We start from the raw sequence: 25,912 nt of genomic DNA, 5'->3' as shown, positions 1-25,912 counted from the left end.
GCTCTGCTAACGAGCTAGCTTCCTACTGATATGTATGGAAGGCAGCACAGAATGGCCCACAGGATGGATGGACCAGGATGGAATTCCCAGATCCTGGCTTGGGCCTGATTCAGTCCTGGAACAGGGAGCGATTGGAATGTTGACTAGTGGATGGAATGTGTCTTACTCCTTCTTTCTGTAACTGCCATTTCAAAGAAATACATAATAACAAAAAACTAAACTGGACACAGGAAAGTGCAATTTTGTTGATTTTCTTTTTTTTAATTTATTTTTTTTCCCTGTAACTAATTATTTTTTTTATTGCATTTTTGTTGACAATCTTTACATAGTTAATTACGGTTTAAAAAAAAGGTTCAGGGGGTATAGGGAAGTGGGTAATAGTATTATGTCCATATTGTTTCCGTCATGTATCTGAGGTAAAGGGGGATATTGAGGGAGAAACCCCACCCAGTTTCCTACCCACCCCAAGTCCCGGATGTGGGGCATGCTCTGAGATCCTTGCTCAAATGGTTTTAATAGTTCACCAGTTATGAATCGCTGCCAGTTTTGCTCGGTGAGGTCGTCCACTGATTGACACAGTCCATCATAGAGTCTCCATTTGCCCAGTATTTCGCTGCCAACATATAGCTGAGGTGGTTGATTGACTTGTTCTTTCCTCTGTCTTTTCTTGGCTAGGGTTCTGAGTCCAGCAGTTTGATTGGGGATATCTCCAAAGAAACCTTGAGGTAGTCCCAGACCAGATTCTTGTGTGTTCTAGCAAGCACAGGTCCCGGCACAGTCCATGGCCACAATCAGCTGGTAATTGCAATTGCTGGGTTGGCTCTGTTTTCAGTCCTGACTTCCACTGGAACCAATGGGTGTTGCAGTCCAGCTGGTTCTGCCCAGCACACACTCGGCCCTTACATCTACCAGTTTTTGTTGATTTTCTTCCCATTTGCTCATTCCAGTGTACATTCCAGAGTTAGTGGTCTCCAAATTAATGAACTATGGGACATGAAGTGAGGGTTCAAGAGGTGTTAAGAGCCGATGATGGATTCTCTCATGGTACATTTATGCTAATTTAGCCAAAGAAGCCCTCTGTCTGAATTAGGCATCCGTTACAAAGAGGAATATCACTGAAACAAGCAGCATAGTCTATATTTCTCCTGTGTCATTTTCTCACTCCTTTATCCTCTCTCTCCCCTTCACTACAAACTCTCGAAGTTAAAAATTTTAATCATTTTCATTCTAATTTATACACTGAATTTGCTAATAATGAAAAAACTTTAGTAGAAAGCAATTTTATCATCCAATTACTGAATTATATAACATTAAATCATTGATAATATGCAAGGAAAATCTTAATCTAATTAATGAATCCCTAGCATCTAATAAATGGATTAACTGTCTGAGAATATAGATTTTCTGGTTACTTATTCATTTTAATTATGTTAAAAGCTCAGAGCTTGTTCATAATAACTGAGCATAACAAGAGTACAATCAATAGCTAAAAGAAAAAAAATCACAAGCTTTGATATGTACTTTATTCAAGGTTATGTATTACAACTTTTAAATGCTATGAAAATTTGAAACTATTAAGAAATAAAATTAACATACTTGTATAAATGTTACAGAAGTCATTTTTCTATGTCAAATTCTTTTGAGACTTCATCTGTGTTAGAATTTGAACATATAGTATCACATGCTAAAAATAGGAACACATAAATGGTACAATAACATTGATTTAGTAAGCAAAATTAATAGAATAGTTTCAAGCAGTTCAGTCAAGTAAAACTTGTTGGAGACTCTTTTCTCATATGGGCAAAGCAATAGGCTTATATGTGTGATGGTGAGGTACATGGTATACAGGCAGTGACTGTTGAATAATTCTATATGTTGTTCTAGCAGTTGATACAGGGACAGTATTGCATTGTATATGCCACAACTCTAATCATTTGTCCAGTGTTCTCATCATCTTTTCCTAGCCTAGACCTAATCAGGGAAGTGTTTGGGGTACAAGGAGCAGGGAAGAAAGGGGGTGCCATCTTAATACCTGTTCCTTTGGGGTAAGAACACATAATGAATCTGTAAAGCACAAATATTAGAAATATGATATAACTGAGTTACTTCTGGTACTTAAAACTGTGTTTCATACTGATCATATTACCCCATCAGGTTTTAACTTGGTTGAATCCTACTAGGTGGACCAGTGGCTTAAATACCAACATAATTGGAATGAAGGGAAATCAGGTCAGCAAAGCTGTTTTGTGATTACTTCTATTTTGCTGCAATGCTAAAAACAAAATAAGATTAAGAAAAACAAAGGGTATTTTTTAGAAAGTTCCAAATTATAACTAAAACAAATGTAAAGGCTATTAAAAGATACAACTTGGGGCTGGTGCAGTGGCATTGTGGACAAAACTGCTGTCCGCAGCTCCAGAATCCCATACAGCTTCAGGTTCAAGTCCTGACTGATACACTTCTGATCCTTTCTTAGTGTGGCTGGAAAAGCAATGGAAAATGATCCAACACCTTGTGCATCTGCATCCATATGTGAGATTTGGAACAAACTCTAGGCTCCTGGTTTCAAACTGGCTCAGCTCTGGCCATTTTGGTCATTTTGAAGTGAATAAATAGATGGAGGATCTCTCTGTATCTCCTTCTCTCTCTACATATACATAATCTGCCTTTCAAATAAATAAATCTAAAAGAAGATAAAGCACATGTACAGATATCCTGCAGTGCTACTGCCTAAGAAAAGTGAGTTATCAAAAGCTCACATTTGTAACATGCTAAGGACAATGCAGAAAATGTTACATTTCTGTTTTTGTGTTTCTATTAAGGTTTGTATCAAATTCTGATAGAGTGGCAATTATTGTTTTTTTTGATTCGTGATATTGGACCATCATTTTTATAACATGATCAGTTTAATATATATTCAATTCAGTTGCTTATTATTTACTTGACAGTTTTGCTTCTGTCTTCAGGCATGTTGAGATTATATATATATAAATATATACGTATATTATATATATATATAATATATGTCCTTCAGGGAGGTACTGATTTTGTAAAATGAGCTTGGAAGCATCTTATCCTTTACCATTTCTTTGAAGAGTTTGAGAAAGATTAATATTCCTTCAATATTTCACAGAATTCACAAGTGAAGCCAATTAGTTATTGGGCTTTACTTTATTGGGAGGCTTTGAGTGACACTTCAAAATCCTTGTTAACAGCGAATTCAAATTTTATGTTTCTTTGTGGTTTAACCTTGACATGTATATTTCCAGACATTTATCCATATCTTTTGGGTTATCTTATTTGTTGGTGCACAAAAATGCATAGTGGTTTCTTATTAATTTTTTCCTAACTTCTCCTAACATTGGATTTATCCATATTCTGCTTCTTTTTTTTAAAGAGTTATTTATTTATTCTCATTGGAAAGTCATATATACTGAGTGGAGGAGAGTCAGAGAAGAAGATCTCTTGCCCATTGATTCACTACCCTAGTGGCCACAATGGCCGGACCTGAGCTGATCTGGAGACAGGAACCCCAAGCTTCTTCCAGGTCTTCTACATGGGTGCAGAGTCCCAAGGCTCTGACCCGTCCAAAACTGTTTTCCCAGACCACAAGCAGGCAGAAGGATGGGAAACGAGGACACTGGGATTAGAACTGGCGGCCATACGGGATTCCGATGTGTGCAAGAGGAGGACTTTGGCCACTAGGCTATAAGCTGGGCCCGCATAGATTCTGAGAAGGCCACTTGCAGGATCTGCAAGGGGCTTGATGCTGGGTTCCTTTGTTAGATCAGTGGGCAGATGGGTTTGGAGCTTTGATTCACTGGAATAGACTTGGAGCCTGAGTTTGTAAATGCCAACCTGATACTATAGATGTCTCAAGCCTGGCAATCGATCTCAGTTTCCCCAAGACTGAGGTTTTTTGCTGCTTTTTCTTTTTTTTTTCTTTTCTTTAGATAGATAGATAGATGATAGATAGATAGATAGATAGATAGATAGATAGATAGATAGATATGTTGAGAATGTAGGAGAGAGAGAGAGCTGCTGAAATCCTCAAAGGTCTGCAACAGCTAATGTTAGAGCAGAATAAAGCCAGGAACTGGGCGCTCCATCCAGATCTTCCACACGGAGGCCAGGAACTCAATTAGTTGAGCTATCACCACTACCTCGCACGATCTGCATTAGCAAGACACTTGAGTCAGGATTAGAGTTGGAATCAAATTCAGACACTCCAGTCTTGTCCAGAGGTTCTAAGAAGATAAATGTCAGGCCCTGATCTTTTTTTCTTTTTCATTTTAAAAAATTAAGTAATTATATTATTCCATGATATAGTTCTGTAGGCTGCAGGATTTCCCTTCCCTTCTCCTCAAATTCTCACTCCTCTTTCCATTTCCCTCATACCATTACAATAGTATAGTCCTGCACAATCGGCCATAAGTTCATTATTCTGCTATGGAAGTATGTCCTAACATTGTAGGTATGCACAATGGTACAGAGTCCAGCATCCTATTGTCAAGATACATTAGTTTCATTGGGAGTCCATCTTTGATTTGGAAATAGAGATGTACACTGCGTCATCTCTTCATATCTGTACGTGATAGTCTCTACCATAGTTACTATAAACCCTTGTAAGTGAAAAGCCATAAAACAAAATCAACAACATAGAGAAAAATAGAAAATTTACAACAAGAAGTTAAATAACCTGCTACTGAAGTACCAATGTGTCACTGAAGAAATGAAAAAGAAAATCAATGACATTCCTAAAGCAAATGATGCTATTGTGTGATCTATGAATCAGGGAGGAAAATAATAATAATAACTCTTCTTTAATGAATGAAGATAATTAAATAAATAGCAAAAATGTCAAAACCCCAAGAGGTAGTAAAACAGTTTTGAAAGGGATATTGAGCTCGTATTTTGCATGAAGTTTGCCGTAAATCAGGGAGAACATGATATTTGTCCTTATGGTATTGATTCATTTCACTGAACACAGTGGTTTCTAGTTGGGATTGTTTGGTAGCAAATGGTAGAATTTCATTCTTTTTAATGGCTTAGTAGCATTCCATGGAATATATCTACCACAGTCTATCCACTCCACTTCTGACAGACATTGGGGTTGTTTCCATGTCTTCTCTATTGTAGATTGTGCTACTGTAAATATAGGATTGAAGATTCTTTTCTCATATGCAAATTTAATTTCTTTTGGATATATTCCCAAAAATGGTGTAGCTGGATCATATGGCAGGTTTATTTACAATGCTCTTAACACTCTCCAACTGATTTCCGTAGTGGTTATACTAGCCTATACTTTCTACCAGCTAACCATACGTTTGAAGGAGCCAGAAGAAAAGCAGCAAAGCCATCCCAAGATGAACAGGAAAAAAGTAAATGACCAAAATAAGGGAAGGAATAAACCAAATAGAGACCAAAAAAACAATATATAAGATCTTTGTCCGGAGTTTTTGACAACTGGCCTGCTAGTGCAGTCTGCTGAAATAGTCTTGGCAGGTAGGGCCCACAGGATGGGCCCAGGATCTGTGAGTAAAGTCCAGTGATAAACAGGGGCTAGCCTAGCAGTGAAGTTCACCTGAGTGGACCTGGTGCTGAATTCTACTGTAAAATTGATGCTAACTTGATTCTCCTCTTCCCTGTGGCTTCTGTGAAGGGCTCTCTGTGCACGTGCAGAAGCTTGAGTTCGGAATAGGGTTGATCTAGTTGATAGCTGTCCTTCCTCTATGCTTTTCTTACTGCTGTGTTCCACCTAAGTGCTATAATCTCTCAGGTTAGTTTCTTAATTCTTAAAGGTATTTTCTTAAAGAATTTTCAGGTATCAATGGTCTTCCAAACAGATGTGTTTCTGAAAACAGTGCCTAAATTTGTCAGCTTGCTGAAATTGTTATATGTTCTATCATATTTATTTTTAGGTCACATAATTTCAAAAGTTGAAACTTTGGATGACTTAAGTAAACAAAGATCATATTTGACAAAAATATGTTTATGCTACATATTAATTGATATTTAAAATAGTTTTACAATCTCAAAATATATTTCAGATTATTTTAAATATTGAAATTTTTGAAACATTTTCAAAGATTTTACACAAAAATCCTACCAGTACTTAGAAATCCATGTAGATTTTTCAATTTCTTCTAATATTAAGCTCTAAAATTTTTTTAGAAGATGTATTTTTGTTTATGTATTTTTAGAAGATGTTTTTAATGGAAAATTTGAGATATACAGAGAGGAGGAGAGAAAGATCTTCTGTCCTTTAATTCAATCCCCAAGGGTCTGCAACGACCACAGCTATGCCTATCCAATGCCAGGGGCCAGGAGCCTCTTCTAGGTGCACACAGGTACGGTCCCCAAGTCTTTGGGCCATCTTCCACTGCTTTTCCAGGCCACAAGAAGGGAGATGGATGGGAAATGGGGCTTCCAGGACACTAACTTGTGCCTATATGGGATCCTAGTGTATTGCAAGGTGAGAACTTCAGCGGTTAGGCTGCTGAGCTGGAACCAGCTCGAAGAATTTTTATAACTGTGCATATATTTACTTTTGGTTCTTCATATAAGCACAAGTTCTAAACTCCACATTCTCAGAGTATCAGTTTCTGACTTTATGAGTTATTCTGTGCCAACGTGTAATGACTTACCTTTGTGTCTGTTTTCTTGTCTAGAGCCTGAATAACATAGTGCTTAACTGGTGTTCAGTGAGGAGGAATTTATATGTGTCAACTCATAGAAACTGGAGCATAATGATTGTTGCATGAATGTTGGTGTAACATTAGATTTAACCATGAATGTCAGAATCATCAATAGGGAAGAGAATTCAATAAATAAGAACAGTAATTAAAGCAATTAATAGTATCCTAAAACAGTATGATCACAACTCTGTGCCCATTCTCAGGAGGTTCTTAGTAGTAAAACTCTTACATTCTTTGCTTTGAAAATTCTCCCCACAAACTCCCAACAGTTTAAAATAGCAACATAAAACAAAATCCATTGTCACTCACATACAGAAAGAAAATTCATATGTATCTTGAATAGAAATGAAATGAAATTCAGGAAGAATTAAGTACAAAGTACAGAAAGATTTCCATTTTAATTCATTCACTCGAATGTTTAAAGCATATTAAATTTGAGTGTCTTTAAAAAAGCACATTGAGAAAATCAAAGCTAAATACCAAATTACATTCTACATCCACAAGCCTGTAATGTTACTGAAATATTGAAAAACTTATAATATAAAATATCAAGTAGTCATCATATACTAAATAATAAGAGACAGAAAGCTATAAAATATAATAGAAATAATTGAGTACTACAGTAAGGGTTTATTAAAGCATTCTATTCAAGAGCATCAGTCTGAGAAGCAGTCATTAACTAGTGTGTTTATCTGTTAGCTACATGCGACTCATACCAGTCAACCTCTCTTGATTTATTGTGCTTCATGAAAAGCTAAGATTTTCTTTCAAAAATTAAATATATGTATAGAAGACAACATTCTAGGTGAATTTTCTAATTAAAATTAGAAAATAGTACAGATCTATGTTTGGATAATACTACACCTGCACCCACTGTCAAGTTACTGGCCTTCAGAGAATTTCAATTATCAATGATCTAAGAGATTAGGGTTCTCTTCAAAACAACCTTTCCACTTGTCTTCCCTCATCTCTTCTCGGTCCCTCATAGGCAATAGAGATTTCAGCAGTTAAAAAGCATTACAATTCCCGTTTGTCAAGTCTTGATCTCTATTCCAAATTAATAACATCTGAAACATCACTAGTAACATGGAATAATTTTGTTAAAGATTTCTTTTAAGTACGTGCAGATAATTAAAAACAATAGTATAGTCCAAGTAGTACTATTTTCTGTGACCTTTAGGAAAAGACAATCTAGCATTTATTTGAAATTCACTGCGTGTGATCTTCCGTAATTTGAGACTTCCTGCATGTGAGCCTCAAACAGCATGTGACACTGATTTAAAGGCAGATCTGGCTACTTTTGTGAATGATGGCACTGATGATCAGAGAATTATGGACTCATACTTATTAGGTTCACAAGTGGTGATTCCAGGGTCTTCTGGCTTAAGCTTATTCTAATACTTGGTAAAACTGGGAAGGAAATTTTTAAAAAGCTTAAGATAAAACCAGTTAACAAATAATTAACTCTCCAATGGTCATGTCAATGGGTAAATATTTTGTGAGAAGTGAATCAACATGTTACTGGTAAGGGTAAAGGAAAAATAAAATAATGTTATCAATATTATTATTTGCGTATCTGGGATTACAGAGGTTGAAGAAAAGAACGCTAGCGAAGTGTCAATAAACCAGTTTCCCCCTTTGTTCTGCCACTCACTGGTTCTGAGAAGATGGACATCTTGCTTAACCCCTTGAAGACATTATTTTCTGTAATTCAGCTCACAACGTGGTTAGGAGGTTTAAAAGTAGCAATGAAATTGGGATTCACTGACATAGGTCCAATACATCACTGGTGATGTGCAGCAATAGTTTTCAGTAAGGTGTAAGTCTTTTTCTCCCAGTAAGTTCTTGAAAACTCCCACTGCTCTTCAATAAGCAGTCTACATTTCAAAAAAATCCAAGTGTTAGGTGATTGAAAGCAGTGTAAAATTTAGGATGAAATGAGATTGAAGCTTAGCTAAAACTCAAGGGAATTCCTCACAGCTTATCCTTTTTCAAAAGGTTTGAACATATCTTTTACTCTGACATGCCAGTTATTAGTTCTTTTAGCTGCAACTCAGACACCCTCAGCACATTCAGAAATGAGAAACCCTAAAGTCAGGAACCGTTGATGAATAAAGCAGGCTTTCATTTACATTTCAAACTGAAAAATGAAGAAATATTCTCTTTAATGTAGCTTTCTTAGGTTCAAAGCTGTATTATTACAGTATGAAAACTTCGTTGAGTTTTAATGAGCATAGCTTTTTGTATTCAGCATCTTAGAAATATCATCTTTAGGGGATACTGCTAAAAGGACTGACAAAATAAATTCAAAAGAGGATATTTATTTAGCCTAGTCTCATGTTGTCTTTCCTTCAGAGATTGTTTGCTGAGGCATCAGACTGGCAAATATATCTCTGTCAACATCTGCTCTCATTCTCCAAATTGATGGTGTTTGGAAGCACAAGTTAGGATTAAATGTTATCCTTAAACCTTGGAGCTGGCTATAAAATAATGTTCTGTCTACTCCAGAAAAGCCTTCCTGAAAACATCACAAAACAATGTTGGCCTGAGACAAGCAAAGCTTATAATAGATGTGGGTTTATTTTCTCATTTACCAAAAGTTAGCCAATATTCACAAAATTTATCAAATATTGGTGCAAATAGATGTTTTCTTATAAAAGGATATGTTCAGGCACATCCAGGCAGAGGAGTCACTAATGAGTATCATAGATTAAGGAACTAATGGTAGAAATTAGACCTTACACAGTTGTGGAAAGAGCTATGAAACTGAAGTTAGAAATGAGTTGCATCCTCAGAAGAGCAATCTAAGAAACCAAGAACTTCGAGCTACCCTCTTGCTAAGGAAATGTTTGTGGGAGTGTATTGGAAACCTTTGCCTCTGTAGGTTGTTACTCTTACAGTTTCACAGTGAAGCACCTGGTCCTGGCCCTGACTGATTATATAATGGCTTAGTAGCCAAGAAGATGCTGAATGGGAAAAATGAACACAGGCTGGAGCCCACAGGGTACCCAGACATACCCAGACATACAGTTGACCATGATAGATCTCAGCTATGAAATTTTTACCAGCTCCACCACTTCTACTTCTCAAATCTTTCACATGTTCTTTGTTTGATCATTTGTACCTGACGATAGTGCAAGGAAATGGCAGTGTCCAGCTTAACCACATACACAGTGGAAACTGTCATGTTCTCTACTATATATGTATATATAAATAGCTATTTGGTTGCTCATCTTTTCCCTGTCAAATTTTCCCTGACTTCAATTTGAAGCTACAGAACCTTACTGTATTCCTAGATGCAGCACATACATTCAGAATTGTTTTTCTTATTAAGTGATGTTTCTCTTTTTATTAGATCTATGTGATCTGTGATAGCTTTCCAAACTTCCCTTTTTTTATGCTTTATTTATACATTTAAAAGGCTGAGGTATGAAAAAATGGAGAGGGAGAAAGAGATTTTCCATCTGCTGGTTTATTCTGCAAAGGGCCACAAAGGCCAGAGGTTAACCTGTCCCATGATGGAAGCCAGGAGCCTTTTCTAGGTTTCCCACATGGGTGCAGGGACCCAAACTCTTGGGCCATCCTCTGCTGCTTTCCCAGGTGCCTTAGTAGGCAGCTGGAACAGCAATGGAGCAGCAGTGGAGCAGCAGGGCAAAGACCTAAACAAAATGAGAACTGGACTCTGATACTCTTTCCCAGGCTTCTTTAACTCTCTACCTCCACCCTTCTGTCTTTGTCAGTTATAATCACATGACCCCCTTACTACATTTCCCATGAAAACCTTTTGCACTTGGCTCTGAGCTAGTGTCTGTACACTTGCAACTCATGGAATGCCTTTGTCCAGAATATCTGCATAATTCAGTCCGTCACCTCTTTCTGGCCTTTGTTCAAATGTCAACATCTCGAAAAATGAAACACCATTTGTACTATTTTATTTCAAACAGAATCTCTGGAATGAGGAGTCTGCGCAGTGGTAGGCACTGCTTGGGATGCCTGCATCTCATATGAGAGTGCCTATGCTCTGTGTGGGCCTGCCTTTCTGCCTCTTCACTTCTCACACAAATAACAGAAAAATGTAGTATTTTAGCTCATCATTTCTTAAAACAAGCAAATAAATATATAAATAAAATAAAATATTGGCTGACTCCCCAGTCACTTTTCCTGGTATACTTTTTCCAACCTTTTTTTCATGCCTACCTAATATATATATAATCTTTCTCTTCTGCAATAGCGGAATGTTAAGTCCAGTAAGTGTAGTTGGTTTTTGTTGTTGTCGCTTTGGTTTGCTTACTGCTGACAAGTCCCTCGAGTGTTTGTTGAACTCAGTCAATGAACTGATGTCATAAATCGATCTGGCCATAAGGATTGTGCATGATTTTTTGTGCTATCAGTGGACAAATTTTTCTGATTTCAGAAACATCAAAATTCCAATAAGTTTTTTACTTTAACTGCCAAACACAGATGATGTCACTTGAAATATAAATAAATAAATATGTATTAAATTTATCTAGTTACACAATTTCTGTCTTTGCAGGCTGATGAAATAATGAAAATGGAAATTATTTCAGCTAGCTTAAGACATTTATATTCCTCCAGAAGCCCTGAATTAGCAGTTTCCTTAACTGATCACCCCCAAAATATTAAACATGTAAGTTTAGGGACATCCCTGAACCAAATGTCTGCATTTGTCTGTTTGTCTCTTAACTTTGACTTATATATACTAATCTTTAAGGACCTCATGCTTACATAATACTTTTGAAAAAAAAGGATCAAGTTTTAAAACATTTTTATATACATTATACTACTGCTTTCTTGCTTTTACTACTACTTTAATATTTTTCCACATCCAATCTAAATTTTTTGTGACCTATTTTTCTTCACCAAGTTTAGCTGTTTCCTTTCTTTTATTTCATGAAACTGTGTATAAGTAATGCTGGACTAATACACATAGGTGATTACTTAATAAACATAAGGATTTTATAAATATACTTGTTAGCTCAGCCTTTGGCTTTAGGACTTACTATAATATGACATTATGAAAATGTTGCCTCTCTCTTAGTGTCATTTGTAAAGCTTAATAAGTCTAAGAAGTAATAAAAGATTCAGTCAAATAAAGCCTTCAAAGAAGATTAGATAAACAAATGTACGTAACACATCTAACAATGCTGAGGATGTAAACCCACATTGTAATAAGTATTCTTTATAATACTAACCGTATATCCTTTGTATAATACCTTCTAATTTTTTACATTGTTTTTTATTGGTTACATTGCATTATGTGACACCGTTTTATAGGCACTGGGATTCCCCCCACCCCTCCCCAACCCTCCCTCCATGGTGGATTCCTCCACCTTGTTGCATTACCACAGTTCAAATTCAGTTGAGATTCTTTCATTGCAAGCATTTACCAAGCATGAAATCCAGCATCTTATTGTCCAGATAAGTTCAACGGTTTCTTTGGGGAGACCATCTCTGGTCTGAAGGTAGAGCCGGCAGAGTATCATCCCAATTAATTAGAAGCCCCGACATAACATCAGTAACAACTTATAACGTTATGGAAAAAAAAAAAAGAATGCAAGTTCTGAACCACATCCTGTGACTTCTTCACTGACATTTCAATTATTGGTTTATATACAACCGGTTCTATACACCTTAAAATGACTATAGATTACCATTCAGCTGTCTCGTGTCTATTTTCATTTTAGTATTTAGCAGTTTATGCATTGAAGCATGATTTTGCTGAACCTGGATATTTTTCGGGTAGTCTAACTCTATGACTCTAACAAGACATATGTCAACAGTTTAGGTGAACAGTTTTAGGAGGGGTGTGCAGAGAAATCTTCCATACCCCAGTGAGGAGTAACTAATCTTTAATACCTTCTAATTTTAATTCTTTGTTTGTTCAGGAACATAATAAGATATTTAAACTCTAATATATTTAATATCCTCTACAGCTATGCATTTTTTTTGTGCACAATTGAGATTTTTTTCAAACAGCACATTATTTCATGTCTTAAAAAAAATCATCACAGGGCCTGGCGGCATGGCCTAGTAGCTAAAGTCCTCACCTTGAACATGCCCGGGATCCCATATGGGTGCCAGTTCTAATTCCAACAGCTCCACTTCCCATCCAGCTCCCTGCTTGTGGCCTGGGAAAGCAGTCGAGGACAGCCCAAAGCCTTGGGACCCTGCACCCGCGTGGGAGACCCAGAGGAAGTTCCTGGCTGTGGATTGGCACAGCACCGGCCTGTTGCGCTCACTTGGGTAGTGACTCATTGGACGGAAGATCTTCCTCTCTGTCTCTTCTCCTCTCTGTATATCTGACTTTGTAATAAAAATAAAATAATTCTTTAAAAATAAAATCATTACAACTAGAAGATTCAGTGAGGTGTGTTTCCCTAATTCTCAAAAAATGCTTCTCAAACTACTGAAAAGTTGTATTTTACAAAATATTTGATAAAGATATCCCTCTAGATTGCACAAGAAGGATGTCAAGGAGCAATGGGAAGAATCAGTGCCTTCTGGGAATGAAACGTGCCTTCCTTTCCTCAGGCTGAGCTTTGCTGGTCTTTAGTTTCTGTTTTCTCTGCAGGCAAATCTTTAGTTTCTCAGCTGTCTCCCTGGTCTGTTTTGAGTCTCCTCCTTTTTTAGCTCCCCTCTACCCCCACCCCCGTAACTTAATCTTTATCCTGCCTTCTTTCGCTGCATTTCCACTTTTGCAGGAGCAGGTATTGTCAGCAACCTCACTAACCTCTTCTCGGGCTCTTGTTTCATTGCCCTTTCTGAAGTGCTGACCTTCCACCCGGACACCTTCATGGAGTGGAAGGCACATCCGTAGCTGCAGGTCAAGATGCACCAAGAGCTTGGTGAGGCAAGGCTGTCTCAGCTGGCTGCTGCCGCTTGCCCCCATCACACTTGCAGGAAGTGCTGTGACCTGTGACTGCACACCCTGCGAAAACCCTACAGCTACACATTCTGAGTGTAAAACACATAGTATATGAAAAATGACATGTTTGGATATATATATTCAATGTAATTTCTGTGGAAATACCTCTGTAATTAAACAATAATAAGTAATAGAACGTGACCTTTCCAGTTTGTTACAGTATTTGATAAATAACGCCCATTAGGTAACAGCTCCAAACTTTCTAAGCAGTCTACCCTTCACATTTCTTAGAAGATTCTTATAGTAACTAGTTAAAAAGGCAGTATGTAGGCATTCTCATAAATAATTTGTATCCCCAAATTCATTGATGTGGAACACCAGAACTTTACACATGGCTAACCTTACAAATGGAGGCTGCAATTCTCAATGCTTCAGAAAAAAAAGTAAATTCAGTTAAGAAAACCTAAGGATCATAAACCCAAACCCTTTTCTAGACACTGAAGGCTGAGCTCGAGCCTCTCCCTAACACTTATAGAGAACAGGTTTATTATCTTTATTTCATCTAATATTTTGAAAATTTTTCCCAATATTCTTAGGAATCTGCAATCTATTGGTACATATTTATCACACATCTAACACGTGCATGTTATTCAATACACTATATTCTGTACTAACAAAAAGCTAGAAAAGCCAAATCAATATGTGCTCCAATAGAGAACTTGCTGCATAATTACCAGCATATTCATACAGTGAAATACTATGTGGCCTTTAAAAAGAAAAGGCAGCGATTGAGACTTAACTGAAAACATCACCAGGGATGTTACAGAGATGAAAGACTCTGGATAGATGTCAGTGATGTTTGCAGTGGTCGGTGTGTTTGTGGATAACTGCTAACTTGTTATCTTTTTGGGATAAAAGGAAAGGGATGACTTACTCCTTGCTTCTCATTTTCCTTATCAAATGAATTTACAAGCGAATCATTTAACTGTGTTTTCCATTTTTTGAATACCTGTGTACTACCAGCACTCTTAATACAGCAAGTTTTTGTTACGACTTGCAATTGCAACAGAGTGAAGGACAGAACAGTTGTACACCAATGGAAAAGGAGGCAGTTGCAAAAGGGAAGAGAAAGAGGATTTACTAAGGTTGAGCGTATACAAACAAGAGGCAGAAACAGAGAGAGAATTTAGAGTTGGATTAGCTGTAGAAAAGATGAAAAGCGACCCTAGATTGGGTCATGATTTGCTGATGGCTGAATACAAGGCAAGCATGATTGGCTAAGTTTACTGCCACCAGATGCATCATCAACCCAGGACAGTTTGGCTGCTGTTACAACCAGGTTAGTGGAGATATGGCAAAAATGAGATTGGTTTTCAGATGAAAACGTAAGCAAGGTGTAACTACTCAGCTGTTCGGGAAGCAAAAAACATTCATATAACCACTTAGTTCTCATGTTGATAATGTTTCCTAAGGCAAACACTACATTTTGTGCATGTCTGTGAAACTTTTTTTTGCAGTTTTGCATAAATATCAGTGCTTTCTTTCATGTTAAAATTTCACACTACAACTTTAAATAGTTATTCATAAGTTTTTTAAAAAAGATTTATTTATTTTATTACAGTCAGATATACAGAGAGGAGGAGAGACAGAGAGGAAGATCTTCCATCCTATGATTCACTCCCCAAGTGAGCCACAACAGTCGGTACTGCGCCGATCCGATGCCGGGAACCAGGAACCTCTTCCAGGTCTCCCACGTGGGTGCAGGGTCCCACTGCTCTGGGCTGTCCTCGACTGCTTTCCCAGGCCACAAGCAGGGAGCTGGATGGAAAGTGGAACTGCCGGGATTAGAGCCGGCACCCATATGGGATCCCGGGGCTTTCAAGGCGAGGACTTTAGCCGCTAGGCCATGCCGCCGGGCCCATTCATAAGTTTTTAAAAGCAAAACAAAATTAATTGGATTGCATAGTAAAGCAGTTGAGGATGAGGCATTTGGTACAGTGAACATCATGTTGGAGTGACTGAAATGAAGTCCAGATTCTGCTTCTGGTTCCAGCTTCCAGAGAATGTGCACCACGGAGGCAGTGGTTCAAGCAGTTGGGTACTTGACTGTGCCATTTGGAAGACTTGGATGGGCTTCTCATCTCCTGGATGAGAGTCTGCTTCTGTTTTGTGTGAATTTGAGGAGTGAACCAGTGGGTGAAAAATTCTGTCTCTCTCTGTTCTACTGGCTCTCAAATTAAATGAAAATAAATAAATAAATAGGAATTCAACATGGTTGATAAAAGTAATGAAGATGACTAAGAAGTTTTTGAGTTTCCTTAGAATTTTGTTGGAATGATGTAGGAAGCTGAATTTCCCAGGGTGAATGACTATATGATATTGTCGCTAGATGTGTAGCTTCAGTGAGTTAGTTATTAAGCAAATTAATACAGACTCAAAGAATATCATATTAACTCATGATGAGTGATACAACATACATCAGTCTGACTTGTAAGTACCCAAAATAACAACTTTAAGATGAGCTAAATGTGAATTGTTTCCATTTGCTCTCTGTCACCTTGCTCCCAATGATCTAGTCATTTTGAAAAAAACTATTTTTAAAAATACCATAAGCTTTATCTTTGGGGCCTGTGTTGCAATTTAATGGTTTAAGCTACTGCTTGTAATGTGAACACCTGTTTGAGTCCCTGTTGTTCCGCTTCCTATACAGCTCCCTGCTAATGAACCTGGGAAAGCAGTGAATGTTGGTCCAAGCATTTTTGCCATACATGTGTGAGACAAGAATAGAGTTTCAGACTCCTTGTTTCCATCCAGCTAATTTCTGACCAGTGCAGCTATTTAAAGAGTGCACCAGCATCTGCCATAAGGAAGTTTGGACCTAAGGACTTAGCCCAAGAGTCAGGAAATCTGTCAGATTCTGCTAGTCAAGCTGGACAGGTTACTGGCCGGAGGAAATAACTCCATGTTCAACCAAGTTGTGTTTTGAGTTATAGAAGCCTGCTGCCTCGATCCCTGTCTGTGATGATCTAGGAGATGAAGCTTCCTTTCTGTTGTGGAAAAAGGCATTTGTGGCTGTGTGAACACTAATGGATGGTGTGAGGGTTAATGAAATGCCCATGCTATGGATGTGTGCATTGTGTGTGATTAACTGGACTACAACCACAAGCAGGGACGAGAAACTCACTTCACACCAGCTAGCCCTGGAATCCCCCAGGGGTTGCAACATTGCTTTGCTCTCTGGTCCTTGCCAGAGATGAAATGTGTACAAGCATTTTGACGAGGCTTAAAAGGACTTAACACAGACACACAAAATCCTTTATCCACTCCAGTGGCAGTAAGCTGGTGGGTTTTTAAAGCAAGCAGGCCAGTCTAGGCTACTAAAACTAACTAATGTTGTATTCTGTGTTTAAAAGTCATGCTTCAACATAAATGTAGATGATTAAAATGATAAACTATTGGGCCCGGCGGCATGGCCTAGCGGCTAAAGTCCTCGCCTTGAAAGCCCCGGGATCCCATATGGGGGCTGGTTCTAATCCCAACAGCTCCACTTCCCATCCAGCTCCCTGCCTGTGGCCTGGGAAAGTAGTCGAGGATGGCCCAAGGCTTTGGGACCCTGCACCCGTGTGGGAGACCTGGAAGAGGTTCCTGGTCCTGGCTTCGGATCGGCGCAGTACCGACTGTTGTGGCTCACTTGGGGAGTGAATCATAGGATGGAAGATCTTCCTCTCTGTCTCTCCTCCTCTCTATATATCTGACTGTAATAAAATAAATAAGTCTTTAAAAAAATAAAATAAAATGATAAACTACAATTTATTATTTGTGTATTCCAGAACCTTGTAATATTGAAATAAAATTGTAATTTTATTCATAGATAGCTCTTGTTTACCTACTGTGTACCAGATTATTTGCATTTACTGATAATACAATGATAAAAACACAATTTCAGTCCTGTCCTTGCAGTTACAGATTAAAATATAAATGATTTAGATAGCAACCTGGCTTTTGCTCTAAAATGCTTCTTATCATTTATGCTATTTTGACTAATTAGCTTCTTTAATTTTGTTTTTTTAAAAATATTTATAGAGATATCTCCTAATATGAGTCAATCTCTTACTGAGCCAATTAGAGTGAGTAAAAAGACGGTAAATATTCTTGATCATAAGCCACTTACATTTCAGTTTTTTTGGCATATATAATACTTTAATTGCAATAATCATTGAGTTAAAAATTGTACATATAGTGAGGTTAGTGTAAGGAAGCAACTTGACAGTCATTCAAAAACAATTCCCTTCTGGTTTTGGATTGTTTAGATCATTTCTTTTTCTGTAGCTTGTCTCTCAGTTGGAAGGGAGGATTTCTGTCTTCTTCATTCTTGTATTCAAAATAGAAACTCATTCAAGATTTATTGAGCTGTTACTATTTGGAGAAATGGTAGGAAATAACCTGGGAAATTAGACAGCATGTATAGATTTGTCTGTTAAACTAAGGAGTCTAGATTCTGTTTTGGAAGCAGTAAGGAAGCGTTCTAATCCACAATTTTAGTAACCTAGATTAACAACAACATCAATAATAATAATAATAATAATAAAGCACTGTACTAGCGATTCAAGTTGAGGTAAAAAAGGGTGGTGGCAGATATAAGCTATGCTTTCTGGGGAGAGAAAATGTATGATTCCAATAGTTTTGTTCTTGATGTTCTAGAAGATTATTTTGCATAGGAAATTCTTGGACAATAGGAACAGTTTTAGGCTGATGATAGAACCCCAACAAATATCTAAATGTTAGTATACTTAATTATATAAATATTTATCGAGTACCTTTTCTATGTCAGAACTGGAGTACCTGACGTATGAGTGCTCCTAGAACTAAAAAAAAAAAATAGTGGATAAACGCATAATTGCTTCTATTTGTTAGTAGAGGGCAGTAATATGTATATAACCAATAAAAGCAGAAAAATATATTACTTAGTGACACATGAGCTGCACAGCATTGGTATAGTTGATGAGAGAGAGTAATTATATGGCTAACTTGAATTGCATGATTGCTGAATCCTCTATAGGAAGTGTTGCATAAGATCTACATATCAAGACGAAACTAGGGCCAAGAAAATAAATAGAAAGCCCTGTTTTGGCATAAGGATATATAGGTAAGAACAAAAGGAGTTGGGAAAAAAGGCCAAGGAAGAGCAGTAAGAGTGATGAAAGGAATAGGAGCAAAGTAGAATGAAAACAGAAAAATTAGAAAACAGAAAAATTAGAGCTCGTTGTTTTTCTGATTTATGGTTTTAATGAGAAGAATGGAAAGGACTGAGTAGCGTTTCCTATCTTCTGTAATATATTTGTTGCTCTTCCACATTTTATGCAACTGTCATTTTAATGTTTATCATAGCAATAGCATTACTGTCCTAATTTTATGGAACAAGAGGTCTGGAATCAAGGATGTTAGATGTGTTCAATGACCAACACTGAAATTGGCTGATGCAGACACTCAGTTTTTATTATTTATTTATTTATTAGATGAAATTGCAAAACCCTTGTTTATTAAGAGTTGTCAACAAAGTAGCAAGGCTAAGCCACAAAGAACGTGGTTTGGAGGTGTGGGGAGGAAAATAGACAAAAGAAAAATTCAGTGCACCCAGTATTTCATGAAACTGAAAGAAGTTGAGTAGTGCCAATAGACTCTCTGAGTTAAAATTCTCATTTGTAAATAGTGCTTTAGAGAGAGAGATTAAGGTAAAGCAGAACTTGAAGAACAGATGAGAGTTCTTAGCTTTGTTTATTCTGTATCAGGGTGTGGCAGTCTGCACATCAAATTCAGCCTATCGTTTTTTCCAAGTGACTTTTTATTAGAGTATAGTGACATTCGCATATTTTCTCAGGGCTAGTTTTGCACAGCATTGAGATTTGAGTAGTTTCAACAGAGACCATACAGCCCACACAACCAGAAATATTTGGTATTTCGGTATATACACAGGAAATCTATTTACTCTGATTTCATAGAAATAAAATAAAGTTGTCAAAGGTTATTAGCAAAATGATATGGAATATGTGGGAAATATAAAATGACCTGCGCATAAACAAGATTAATGTAGTTCTGCATGCAAGATGAATTTAGAGAAAAGAGTGTCACAGTTGCAGAAAGCAAGCCATGAGAACCGTGGCAAGACAACGGATCTAGAGAAAGGGGAACGAGGAGTTCAGAACTGTAGGAAAATGAAGAGTTGTGAATACCAAAGGCTTATTTAGGAAATCTAAGTGAGTGAGCTACAGAATCAGGGGAATCAAGACAAGAAGATGTGCAAGGAAATCCCTTCAACCGGGCATGGTGGAAAGTCCTAGAGACCTGTAGTTGAATCCCAGTTCACCTAGCTCTACAAGTGTGATAGTAGGAAAGTAACAGTCTTTTCCTGGAAGATATGAGCATGATATGCTCAAAAGTTTGTTTTTTTTTATTTATTCTAAGTAGTAATTAGTTGATTTGTGTATTTATTTGAAAGGCAGAGTTATACACACACACGCACACACTCAGATGGATCTCAGAGAGATGTTTCCTCTATTAGCTTGCTTCCCAAATGACCACAATAGCCAAGGATGGTGCTGGTTGAAATAAGGACCCAGGAGCCTGGAGCCGAATCCAGATCTCCCATGTGGGTGGCTTGGAGCCAAGTACTGGTGTCATCTTCTGCAATACAAGTTCCCATGCCAGCAAAATTTTGATGAAGTGAAAATGAGGTACCATATACTCAGCATTGTAGTTGGGACATAAGAAATCATTATGATGATCATAAAATACAAAAAGTCACAAAATTTTATTTCAGAATACTATTTTAGTCTAGCAATACAAGAATTAATCATATTATATTCCATTTCATTGACGTTTTCATTTAAAATGAAGCTATAGCTGGTCTTTGTTCTAGTTTTATTACTCAATCATCTTTTGTTATGCTTCTCACTTTGTCATGTATATGTCCAGGTAGAAAACTTTCTACTGTAATACCAGTCTATTTAACATTATAAAACAAACTAAAGCTATTCATTAGCATTATACTACATTTTCCATGTATGAGATTACTCTCTTTTGCAAAGTTACTGTTTTTGAAGATTCACTTATTTTATTTGAAAAGCAGAGTGACAAAAACAGATGGAGGTTCAGAGATAGAGAAGTATATTTCATCCTCTGTTCACGACTCAAAAGTTGCACCAGCCTTGTCTAGACAAAGACAAAGACAGAAACCAAGAACTCAATCCAGGCAACTCAGATGGGGAGAAATCAAGTACCTGGGCTGTCCCTGTGCAGGAAGCTGAATAAGAAGACCACAGTAGTCAGGATACTAAGCAAGTACTCTAATAGGGGATATGGTATCACAAGGGTAGCTTAACATGCTGTTTCAAACTGCCTACACTGCAAAATTAATATTTCAACTTTTATTTTTGTGTTTCCTACAGGCTTTAGCCTCATTATTAGTCTGCCGAGAGCTAGCTTAGAACATGATTAGATTAACTATCAACACTGAAGAATCCCTTCAGAGCTTTTTCCTCACATTGTTATTTTAAACTACATTAACGATATGATTTTTGACATATTATGCAGAAAGCAAATTGCAAAAAAAATTAAGCAGAGTGAATCAAATTTAATATTGATAGCGGGGAAATATGCATTTATGTTTGGTAATATAATGTACAGTTTGAAGACTTGTGTGATCACACACACACACACGCACGCACACATACATACCAACCCATGTCACCAATCTGAGGTATTGACCTTTTGTGAAGTCAAATGAATACTTTTTCTTCTGTACCTTATTTTGGAGCTAGCTGAAAATTAGATGCCAGGTCAGATAGCTGGCGCAGTTTTCTTTCTGATAAAACCTAGATTTGCAGAGATTGGCTTAAGTGTTTCTAAATGGGCCTGACAATGCTTCTGACTAGATTGAATCTCAAGTTTTCCACTTAGAAGAGGTTTAAAGGCTATGTATTAATTTAGCAGAGGTTCCTATACATGGAATCATTAAAAGTGGGGATAAAAATATTGCCTATAATATCAGTTCATTCTTAAAAAAATATTTCCCATAGTAAAACATACATGAAGATAGTGTAGGATACTAGGCTAACTACAGCCAGGTTATTATGAATTAAAGGAATGTTTTTGCATTCCATTTTGATAATATTTTCCTTGAAATTCTGCTTTTATCCTTTATCATGTCTGTGTGTATCCTGTTATGCTTCAAGAACTTCCAATTGGCATGCATTCTGAAGCTTGACTACACCAGTAACAATGGCATTTGCTTCTCTACTAATCTTTTATCCTTCGCGCAAATGTGATTTTGTGTATAGTTCTAACTGTCCTTGATGGATACCGTGACAGCTTATTGAGCATTCTTATTGCTGTGTGCATTCCCCGCTGTATTTAGCACATTTTTGATTTGCCATTTTAAGCGAGTTGAAGTTTACTGCTGTATTTTTCTTTCAGATATTTCTTTGTATGCACATACTATTTATTAATAATGCATTTATTAAAATATGCCAGAAAAGAGTCATTATACAGGCCAAAGTTTTAGCCTTTAAAAAAAATCCTTGTGTTAGAAACTATAAAAGTTCTGTTTTGAATGAGTATTGCATTCAACTTGATATTGCAGTTACTGTTAATTCAGATTATATCATTAGTCTACCTGGTTTCACAAAATGACCAAATGAACTATATATTACATCTACCCTCTGACATCCTCCCATGAGTCTAACCAGACTCATATCATAATTTTTAAAAGATTCATTTTTTTTAGATTTATTTTATTTTTATTACAAAGTCAGATATACTGAGAGGAGGAGAGATAGAGAGGAAGTAGAGCTGCCGGGATTAGAACCAGCGGCCATATGGGATCAAGGCAAGGACCTTAGCCACTAGGCCATGCTGCCAAGCCCTAAAAGATTCATTTTTATTTGAAATACAGTTACACAGAGAGAGAGACAGAGAGAAATCTTCCAACCACCTGCTCACTCCCCAGATGACTGCAATGACTAGGATTGGGCCATACAAATGCCAGGAGGCAGGAGTTTCTTCCAGGTCTCCCAAATATGTACAGTGGCCCAAGGACCTAGGCTATCTTCTGCTACTTTCCTAGGCAGTTTATCTGGGATATGGTCCTGGGAATAGCCAGAACCTGCAACAAGTATCTTTGTTAGATATTGGTGTCATAGATGACATCTTCACCTGACCCATCACAATGCCATCTGCTTAGTGTTATTTTTCCACCCTAGCTGAATTCTTAGCTCTGTTACTCATCACAGAACCATTGAAAAGTTACTTCACTGTACTTAGGCTGTCCATTTTTTTCCTTGTCACATGAGAATTAAATTTCACAGGCTTTTTAACATAATAAAACAATGCAATTGATACCTGCCGTTAGCATAGTGTTTAGAGTGTACAATAAATATTTAATATTCATTTGCTCCTCAGCTTTGATATTTTTTCTTAGACTTTCACAACTATAAAGAGAAGAATATAACATTGGTGGATCTTCTAATAAATAAATTAAAAAAATAACTCTTTAAAAAAAGATCTTCTTAATAGAAAGCAGTATGATGATCAGGATTCTAGAAAACCCATGTAAGGATTGTATGACACTCTTCTTAAAAGTTCTATTGATAAGCCCTTTAATATGTGAAGTTATATGAAATGGTGGTAGGTGTCAACTTCAGCAACAGAGGATTGAAAACATGGAAAACAGGAGGACTTTTTAAAAGATTTACTTTATTTTTATTGGAAAGTCAGATACATAGAAAGGAGGAGAGACAGAGAGGAAAATCTTCTGTCTGATGATTTAATCCCCAAGTGTCCACAATGGCTGGAGCTGAGCTGATCCAACCCAGGAGCCAGGATCTTCTTCTCGATCTGCCACACAGGTGCAGGGTCCCAAGACTTTGGGTCGTCCTCGACTGCTTTCCCAGGTCACAAGCAGGGAGTTGGATGGGAAGCGGGGCCTACTGGATTAAAACTGGCACGGATATAGGACCCTGGCATGTTCAAGGCAAGGGCTTTAGCTGCTAGGCTACCTTGCTGGGGCCTGGGGGTATTTTAAAACAGTTTGTATAGCCATCTGTAATAGATTAGTAGGTTACATGAACAATTTCTAGTCAAACTCAGGAAATTACTTTATGATTATCTAGTCTGCTCTGCTTTCATCAAAGTTCTTTGAGGAATGAAAAATAGGAATATGTCTTAATATCTCAGGTAAAATTGGAGTGGAAGAATAGCAAATATTCTAAGTATTTGAAAATAAGTTTGTCATTCAGGATTATGAAGTACTATAAAATTTCATGCAAAATAAATCAAATTATGAAGTGTTGGACTGAGTCTTTTTCTCAATTGGATGCAACATCCTCTCAACCACCATTCTCTCTTCTCTTTCCAAATTAACCCTCTTACAACCTCTCTCTTTCCTCTGTCCTACGCATCTTTTTTTTTCTGTTTACTCTTCTGTGTCTCTTCTCTGCCATTCTTTTCTATTTTTATTTTGATGACATATTTTCTTTATTCTTTGTCAAGATTCAGTTTTCGAATCAATACACCTGTTAGCTCAATATCCAAGGAAAACTGACTGACTTGCACCATGTTAATGTGCAAGATAAAACAGGCTTGACTGAATCAATTGTTTTAATTAACAATGGGATTTAGATTGGGCAAGTGGGATTGTGTGTACCTAATATCTACACTAAATCTTCCCTCCAGAGGTTGTGGGTAGACCTGGGTCACTGGGAGAAAATCAATGATCTATGCTAAGGGAAATGAGCCAATCCCAAAAGGTTAAATACCACATGTTTGCCTTAATTTAAGATGATATGATGTTATGTATAACATGTTATGTTATGTATGTTATATGTTGTGTATAAACTAAAATTGAAATGTCAATGAGGTGGTCACAGAAGGTGGTTAAGAACTCGCATTTACTTTTAACATATTGGTTACTCATTACTATGTCAATTAATTCCATAATGATGTAAATTTGTGCTGATGGTATGTTGGAGCTTTCAATTGACTGGGATGATGCTCTGCTGGCTCTGTCTTCAGACCAGAGAGGGTATACCTAAGAAGCCGTTGGACTTGACTGGACAATAAGATGCTGGACTCTATGTTTGGTATACGCTTGCAATGGGGGAATCTCAACTGAACTTGAGCTGTGGTTATGCAACAAGGTGGAGGAATCCACCATGGTGGGAGGGTTTGGGGAGGGGTGGGGAGAACCCAAGTATCTATGTAATTGTGTCACATAATACAATGTAATTACTGAAGTTAAATAATAAATATATAAAAAAAAACTAAATATGAATTTTAAAGCATTCTTAGTTTATTCACAGTTCTATTAGATTCACTGATAATTTACAGCTCAGTGAATGTTGACAGCTTTTCATAAGGAGAACATTTCTCAATATTCATTCTTTGCATTCCTTCTGTAACCGTCACAATAGTACTAGGAGAAAATCCGAGGCAAAGAGGTTAAATAACCTGTCAAAGTTTTCAGAGCTCTTAAAGATTAGAGCCAAGCCGTGTACCAGGGCATTTTAATCTTAGCATCGACATTCCTGATCTCAATGCTAAACTGCTACTGTGAACTTTATGTCAAACAATTAAAAAAAATACATATATATACTATGCCACTACTGAAGTGTTAATGGTTACAGGCAATTTTATTTGTTAAAGATAATTTAAACTGTTATTTAAACATTGTTAGAAAGGCAGACTTTCAGAGAGAAGTAAAGATGGATGGAAAAATCTTCCATCTACTGGTTTACTCCCCAGGTGGCATCAGTGACTGGAGCTGAGCCAATCCAAAGCCAGGAGTCAGGAGCTTCTTTCAGGTCTCCTTCATGGGTGCAGGTCCCAAGCACTTGGGCATTCCTTCCTCTGCTTTCCCAGGCCACTAGCATGGAACTGGGCTGGAAGTAAAAGAGCTGGGACAGGAGCTGGCACTCATGTGGGATTCCAGTGCTTGAAAGGCAAGAATTAGGTACTGAGGCATTGTGCCAGGGCCATAATTATTTTTCTGCAAAAGTTTTTTTTTAAATGGGTTTATATAGTAGTAGTTAAATAAAGTCATTAAAGTATTTCCTAGTATTCATTCAAATGAATATGTGTTGAATTTAGCCATTGTGTTACTAAATTTTCTGCTTTTTTTTCTTTTTGTGTAAATCTTTATTCCTAATTAACCTTTTTTTTCTTTCTCAATTTTTACTTTGACTATCATATCTTTCGTCGACTATTAAATATGAAGGCTACTATCATCACAGGAAACATTTTAACTCAGTTTCTATTCCATAGCTCCAAAACACAA

The sequence above is a fragment of the Ochotona princeps genome, chromosome 5, assembly GCF_030435755.1.
Source record: "Ochotona princeps isolate mOchPri1 chromosome 5, mOchPri1.hap1, whole genome shotgun sequence".
NCBI classification, from domain to species: domain Eukaryota; kingdom Metazoa; phylum Chordata; class Mammalia; order Lagomorpha; family Ochotonidae; genus Ochotona; species Ochotona princeps.
This window is presented reverse-complemented; position numbering follows the sequence as displayed.